The sequence below is a fragment of the Kryptolebias marmoratus genome, linkage group LG10 (genome assembly GCF_001649575.2).
Source record: "Kryptolebias marmoratus isolate JLee-2015 linkage group LG10, ASM164957v2, whole genome shotgun sequence".
Lineage (NCBI taxonomy): Eukaryota > Metazoa > Chordata > Actinopteri > Cyprinodontiformes > Rivulidae > Kryptolebias > Kryptolebias marmoratus.
Genome location: NC_051439.1, coordinates 21,082,440 through 21,090,352, shown reverse-complemented (window position 1 = coordinate 21,090,352; position 7,913 = coordinate 21,082,440). Strand labels below are relative to the sequence as shown.

The 7,913-nt window shown below is 41.5% G+C and overlaps 1 protein-coding gene across 2 annotated transcripts in view; it reads left to right on the top strand.

Annotated features, from left to right (window-relative positions):
- Positions 1-2,600: 2,600 nt before the first annotated feature.
- The window catches only part of nrxn3a (neurexin 3a), a 140,292-nt gene continuing 134,979 nt past the window's right edge, over positions 2,601-7,913 (top strand). The window contains exon 1 of one of the 2 annotated variants that reach the window (XM_037977845.1): positions 2,601-2,909. The gene's annotated coding sequence lies outside the window, so the exon portion shown is untranslated. The remainder of the gene's footprint in view (positions 2,910-7,913) is intronic. The other variant, XM_037977846.1, reaches the window with a different exon arrangement.

The following is a 7,913-nucleotide window of genomic DNA, read 5'->3' as shown; positions in this document are numbered from 1 at the left end:
CTGTCTGCCTGCCTGTCTGTCTGTCTGTCTGCCTGTCTGTCTGTCTGCCTGTCTGCCTGTCTGTCTGCCTGTCTGTCTGTCTGCCTGTCTGTCTGCCTGTCTGTCTGCCTGCCTGCCTGCCTGCCTGCCTGTCTGTCTGTCTGCCTGTCTGTCTGTCTGTGGACAAGATGACTCAAAACATTATGAACAGATTTTTATGAAGTTTTCAGGAAACGTGATTACATTTTGGTGGTGATCGGGTCAAAGGTCAAGGTCACGGATCAGCTCATGCTCTGACTCTGCAGCGGTACAACAGCAGTGTTAAACTTCACAGCTGGTCATGGGGTCAAAGGTCACAGGTAAGCCTTTTTGTTAAAACCTTGTCTCTGCTCCTACATGTGACCCTTTAGTTTCAGGTTGTGTTTGTTGGTTTGTTGGTCTGATCAGGTAAAAACTAACAAACAGATTTGGATGAAATGTTCAGGAAATGTTGGGGTTGAAATAAAAAAAAAAACCCAATGGATTAAATTTTGGTGCTGATCCAGGTTATGATCCAGATCGCAGCAGTTTTTAATCCCGCTGTGGCCTCGGAGGAGGTTTGTGCTCCAGGTTCACTCAGAGGTTGGTCATTTTTTCTACTCTTCAAAATGACAATAATGTGGGAAAATGAGAAACATCAAAAGTGCGTAACAAGCTGAAACTCATGTCATGAAAAAACAACTTTGCTTCCCAATGTTTAGAGTAAATTGTAAATGAATTACATCCTTTTTACACGAGTAACCGGAATGCTTTTTTAACATCCATGCTAAGTACAATCATATTTCAAAAAGGGGTTGAAAGGTTTTGTTTTGCTGAACTAACGGTGATCCCTCTGACTCATTCATGAAACTCTGCTGATCAGAAGGAAATTGATTTGAAATGCACAACATTCTGCAGCTTCTCAGCGTCTGAGCGCCATCAGGAGGAGGGCGTTTGGTTTCAAACCTGATCGGTCAGCAGCATGAAGATGTCTCAGTAATTTAACTCCACCTGACGACAGGTGCGCTATTGAAACGTAATGTAAAAGCAGCGTGTGTGTGTGTGTGTGTGTGTGTGTGGATGAACCAATGTCCACATCAGCTGTTGTAACACGCCCAGGCAAACAAGGTGTTGGTGTATTCATGCTTTTATTGAGCTCGTCCATCAAACCATTTTATTCAGATTTCAGGTGAAACAAGTTATTATTAGTAGTATTTTTTATACTGAATACTTCTAAAGGATCAGACGTCCGTGGAAGAGCATTATGGGAGTGACAGGTTTTGGTACAGATTTGTTGAGTAAACCATGTTAACATTAAACTTATGGGTCGAACACAGAGCTCTGTCTTTGTCCCCGATGTTTACTCCTGACAGGTGTTTTACTCATTCTTTCAGCAGATTCCTTCTTATATTTTCACCTAGACGTCCGCTGGTCCGCTCGTTCAATTCCACCATGTTTGTTTACCTTTATAGGCTACAGCCAGCCTGATGTTGGTCCTTCACATGACTCAAGCTTAGATGCAGTTTTCAGCAGATTCAGTGGAGTATTTACATTGAGCGCAGACCCACGTTTCAGAATCGCACGTCAACATATCTGTATTATTTGATACAGTTCAGGAGAACCTTTCTTATGTTTTTTTTACAGTCAACATGTTTATCACTCCTTTTATGTTTTCTGTGATTTACATATTTTCAGACACTAACCAGTTTCGGAAAATGGTGAGTGATCTGTTCACATCTGATTTTAAATATACAAATGTAAATATTAATAAAGAACCATAAGAGAAAAGCTGCTGTTGGAAAGTCAACAAATGGTTTTTTTTTTTTTTTTTTGGTCTTCTTGTTGTTAATCAGTTGCGTTTTGTTCACTTCCTGTTTTATTTTGTAGTACCTGTCCCCCCGGTCTTCCTCCTGCTCTGTTACACCTGATCCAAGTGTTGTAATCAGCACACCTCCTCATGGCCTCACTCAGTCTGTTCTAAGGTTTCTCTTCTGTTTTTTAGTTTTTTTAATCTGAGCTCAGTTTTGTTTTCCTCCTTGTTGATTCTGTCAGAGGAAGGATTTTTGTTTGATTCATTTTCCTGGATGTTTTGTCACACAGGTAAAACTATATTTGGCTTTTCTTGTTCTGATCATTTTTAGTGTTATGTTATTTTATTTTACAATACAAATATTAAGATGTTTGGTAAGAAGGGCCTGCATCCTAAACATTTTTCTTCAAAGTATAAATGTTGTGTTTTTCATGATGCTTTTATTAATTCGTGTATTTTATCCATTTAGGCTTCAGTTGACCCAAACAGGAAGATGAAAAAAAAATTAAAATCGTTTTAGTTTAATAAAAATAAGAGGATTCCCCCCACGCGCACTTGCATTGTGAGCAGAATGGATCTGGAACAGTTAAAAACTAAAATCAGAGACAGAATTATATCAGTCCTAATGTTTTTTGGCTTCAGTTTCGTATTTTTTCCTAGTGTTCAAAGAAAAACTGATCCGTTTTTTCGCGCCTCATTTGTTTCATAAGAACCTAAACGGCACCGAAGTGTCCAAACATGCCTGCGTGCGCGCGCTGGCGCTAAGTGGAGGGCGTACCCGGGTGGCGCGCGCACGTGCGTGCGTGTCAGCGTGGCGCGCGCTCTCTCTTGCCCGCAGCCGCTGCGAGTCTCGCCGAGCAGAAGCAGCGGCTTTTTGTGCGTATGATGCACCGTGGTGGACGCACCTGGGAGGAGCGACAGCAGCAGCAGCAGCCCGGTACCGCCCCGCAGCCGCGCACACCGCGCAGGGGAACCTCCGCTGCCCCTCACCGGGATCCTGGATTTGTAAAAAAAACAAAAAAAGAAGAAAAAGTGCGTTTCTTCTGGAGAGTTTGCAGCTGGATTTTAGCGGCTGGATACTTTGGTGTTCTGCTGATCTGAGGTCAGTAGCGTCGTGTGTGAGTCCAACCTGTTCACGGAACCGGTCCGCGCGCAAATGTAATGCTCTGAGGGCAGGAACAGGTTGCAGGTTCCAGGGGAGATGGGAGGCAGGTGTCACGGGACTTTACAGGAGTTGTTTTTTGGGTTTTACGCACAGCCTCAGTGGATGTTTCCACCCGGACTGGGTCGAGTCTCCTTGAAGGACTGTCGGCGTTTTGGGGTTCAAACCACAAATTTCTGCCATGTTGGCCTCTAAATTCTCTGTAGATCTCCAGACCTGCGCTCCACTCACGTTGACCCACTAGATCAATTTATCTCTTTATTGGGTAACAGTTTAAAGCACTGCAGCGTTAAACCCTCTGTTTTAAAAGCTTTTGTTTAACATTTTGGAGCAGATGAACCCTGCAGGATTTCCGTCAGCTGGTTTTTTGGGGGCTGATGAATAATAAACGGGGTGAGAAGCAGGTGTCCTGTTTCCGCGTATTGTTCTCGGCTGCAGCTCCGTGTTGAAATGTCAAACAAATGGCGCTGTGACGCCGCGCACGCGCCTCGTGGACTCTTTAAATATAGATGGGGCCGTTTTCTTGTAATTGGAGCAGTTGGGTACATGACCTTGCGTGTGAGCGGAGGTGGACGCCGCGCAGTGACCGTCACATTCCTCCATCACGTCTCCTCTCCGAACACGCAGCTTCAGTCCCGCAAAATAATTCATTTTAACTTCACGATTGCGATCAGACACGATGGATTTAAATAAAAATGTATATTCATCTCGTTTATTTAAATTAAGAATGATCGAAAATTACGATGCAACCTTAAAAAGAAACATCTGTGGGTAAAAAATAAAAGACATGATTTTGAAGAATAATGATCTGATAATTTTGGATGATGTCTGAATTGAAGCAAACTGCGTTTTTCTTCTTTATCAGCCGTTTTTTAAGCTCCAGTTTGGGCCTTTTCCCGCAGAACCCGCCTCTGATCCGAACAGTTTGTCATTCCCACTGCGACGAATCCGAGCCGGAGCTAAGGTGGCACATTTTCACTGGAGAGGGGGGAAAAAACACAGATCGACTCATGCATGCACCAGAAACCTGCCGAAAACCAAAAATAAAATAAAATAAAATCCAGCCCAGGCCTGAATCAGCTGCAGTTTTCCTGTCAGACCCGAGGAGTGATCAAGATTAAATGAATCCAGGGAAGTGTGTTTGAATGCAAGGAGAATTCCTAATCAGGTTTTTTTTTTTTCTTAAATCGAGCAGATTGGGCGTGTCCCGCGTGCCTGAGGATGCGTTATTTTTTTTCCTGCGCGAGGCCCTAAAGGTGTTCCATCACCTGCTGGAGACGATGATCTCACTCAGGTCCAGGAAAATAACATCTGAATTCATTTGATTCTTTTAAATCTGCTCAAAAAATAAATGAAATTAAATGAAATCACTGTCTGATTTTCAGCTGATTCTAAAATAAAAACAGATTTTTCTCTCCTCTCTGTGGCTCTGCTTCTGTCTCTGCAAAACCTCCTCCCAGCTCGGTTTGATTTTTCTTCTGCCTGATTTAAGTTGAGGAGGGGGTGGGGGGTGTTTTGGATAATTTGTCCGTCCTGTATTGTATTCTATTTTTTTTATCCTTTCCTGGTTGGCAGCTGACAAATCAGGCGCAGAAAGCCAAGAGGAGCTGTGGAGGCAGCAGTCGTCCCTGAGGGCGGGGAGAGGCTGATTTACGCAGGATTTTTGGAGAATAATGCTCCGTTTTTCTGAGGGAGAAGGGTCGCGCGTTTCTGCTGTTCTCATGTCCGAACTGAACCGAGAACCCGATCAGTGGGCGGCTCGTTTTTAGCCAAACTTAAACCGTTTTCTGTAAATAAATTGTGTTAAATAATGAAAAAAATAAGAATTAAAAAATGTAATTGACGAGAAAATGTTGAAAGGTCCGTGTGATGTTACATAAGCTGCTGCTGGGATGTGTGTGTGTGTGTGTGTGTGTGTGTGTGTGTTCTTGTGCATTTTTGTCCGGTCATCATTGTAGGCAATTATTGCGCACACACGTGGAGGAGTGTGTGTGTGCGTGTGCAGATGTTGTAGAAACACATAGGTTAAGTGTGTGTGTGTGTGTGTGTGTTTGGTGATGATGTAATGCCATGAAGGCTGCTGCAGCAGAATCTCAGAGCCTGAAGAAGGCGTGACCTGTTCAACAACACGGTGCCCACGCTGCATCACAACCACCGTCCACACGCGCGCGCGCACGCACACACACCTCACTTCGATGCATCTCTTTACATTTAGATATTTTTTTTCAGATTAATAATGTTTTATATATTTAAAGAACTCTTCGATTCTTTCCTGAAACAAACATTTTGCAGACAGAAATGATTTTTTGTAATTTAATCAGATTATTTGAATAAAATCGTTTATTTTAATTTAAATCCTGCAGCAATTAATCATTTAAAATTTGAATTTTAAAAAGATGAGTACTTGTGCAATTTTAAGCATATTTTTCAATATATTTTTCTTCATTTTTGTTCTATCTGAACACAGTTTCAACCCAAAATCTCAAACCAGATGATGGTTCAAATATCAGACACTAAACTGATCCTGAATTGTTTTGCACACTGAACATTTGAACATCTGGATTCAGAAAGAACAAACAGAAACAACAATACAAATAAACTAGTAGTTTTTCCTTCAGTTTTTGCATAAATCTCACTAAATCATTTAAAAGCACGAGAATAATTTCAGTGAACATTTCAGATGAAATGTATTCTTAGAATTTGTGAGAAGAGGTTTTGGGTGTGGTGGACAAAAACAGACCTTTCCTGCACTGAATCTGCAGATTTCAGGTTCAAATGAAGCCTTAAAGCTGTGGAGGTGTGTGTGTGAGGTGTGTGTGTGAGTGTGAGGAAGCGGTTTCAGGATGCATGAGTGGTGGTGGTTCTCGGGGGTGGCACGGAGCTGCAGCCGCTGGTAAATAATGGGTCTTGCCACCCTTTTTGTAAGCTGGTTGGTAGACGTCAACATCTGCACAGACCTTCAGTCTGTATCCAGTTCACACACACACACACACACACCCCTCTCCAGTTACAAAATGGTTTCACCCACCAACCAGACCGGAAAATTTCACAGTGATGGAGACGGTTTCAAGACCAACAGACTGCTGGGGCTTTTCTCCTCCTGAGACTTTCCAGGACTCAAACTGACAAATCTAAGAAAAGATCAACTGAAAAACATGTCAAATTAATTATTTCCCTTTTTCAAAAAATACTGATCGATGTTGGTGTTCGAACAGGACCTGATTTTTAATTATGGCTCCTTTTAACACCCATTCTGTCCAGCTTATTACACACCATGCACCTCTTCTGTTCAGACTGTTGAATCTCAAATGCATCCCAAATGTTTGGGGGAAAAAATATTATTTTTTTAAAGATGATACTCAGTCCTGTGTGTGTGAACACAGATGTTTGAAGGAAACCATCTGAGTCTTACATCTGGGGGGAAAAAAGAAGCTGCTGATTAAGTGTTTTATGTAATTTGTTTAATTCTCAGACAAATAGCCTGAATGCATGAAATGAAGTCGAAACTTTTGTTGCCCCCCCCCCGCCCCTGTTTTGGAACCTCATGCCCCACCTTTGTCACTCCCCCAGCCCTTCCAGAAATAAATAAATGAAAAGATCCGCCTCTGTACGTGAGTGGGACGTGTGTGAGTGGGTGAGGAGGAGCGCCCCTCCCTCTCTCCGTCAGGATGCTCATGTCGCCTCAGATGATGATGGAGTTTTCCACTGCAGCCACAGAAAATCTTTTCTTGTCAGCGTGTGTGTCTGTGTGTGTGTGTGAGAGAGAGATTTGACAAACTGCAGCCTTTTTTTCCCCCCTCTGAGATTTTATCTGTGAGCTGTGGAGGACATTTTGTCACTGCGACTGACTGCAGGAGGGTTTGATCGGGGCACCTGCTGGAAAATACCTGCATCTATTTAAACATGAGGCCTGCCGGTGCTTTTATTTGCATCCACACACGCACACACACGTGCACAGCCTCTCATACACCCGTCAGGCTGGTAATAGGATCCAGAGAGCTGCAGCCTTTTGTTGCGGAGTGTGTGTGGACTTGTCCCTGTGGGGTTCATCAAAAGAGCCTTTCACGGAGAACAATGATCCGTGTCGTTTAGCCTTTTAACCCCTGACGCTCCCCACACTGCAACAAACATCTGAGAGTGGTGTCTGCTCCGGTAAACACGAGTTTACATTCTGTGTGTGTGTGTGTGTGTGTAAATCCGCTGATATTTAAAGGCCTGATCACACTGCAGATAAATATTAGGCCCATTTAAGCCACAAATACTTAATAAAATAATAATAAAAAGCAACATTACAATTAAAACCTCTCTCTTGTTTTTAGATTATTTTAAAAAGACACTTAGAATAAACAGAACTGATTTTAAATTAACACATTTTATCTTTTTGGTCAACTGAAAACCATTGGATCAGAATTTTATGAATAAATGTGTTTATCAAAACAAAACAAAACAAAAAAACATGACCAGAATTGTGTAAATAACTGTGTTAGTGTTATGAGGGGACAAAGTGTCATTTAAAGCACAAGTCAAGCATTAAATAAAATCTGTCTGAAAGCAGCTTGAGTTGAATTAATCTGAATTGTTGTAGAAAAAAGGATTGACTCAGCAAAGTTCAAACAGCTCAGTTAAGGCTTTAATAAAAATTGCATTTAAAAATAACATCTTCTTGTAAAAGTGTCTAAAAGAAAAAGAGAATTTATTTTATTTTTTTTCTGATTTTATTTCCTAATCTTTTCTTTCTGTTTTAAAAATTTTGGACTCGGTGTTTAAAAGAAAAGGACAGTGAGGTTTATGCTAATATAAAATGTGCACCAGTTTTATGCATTTACAAGAAATAAACATTTTATTTTCAAATCTCAACGTTTTTTGATTAAAACAAAATGAACACATTTAAAATCTTGCTTTTTAACATTGGTGAGGTGAAGATTTATTGTAAATATCCACTGA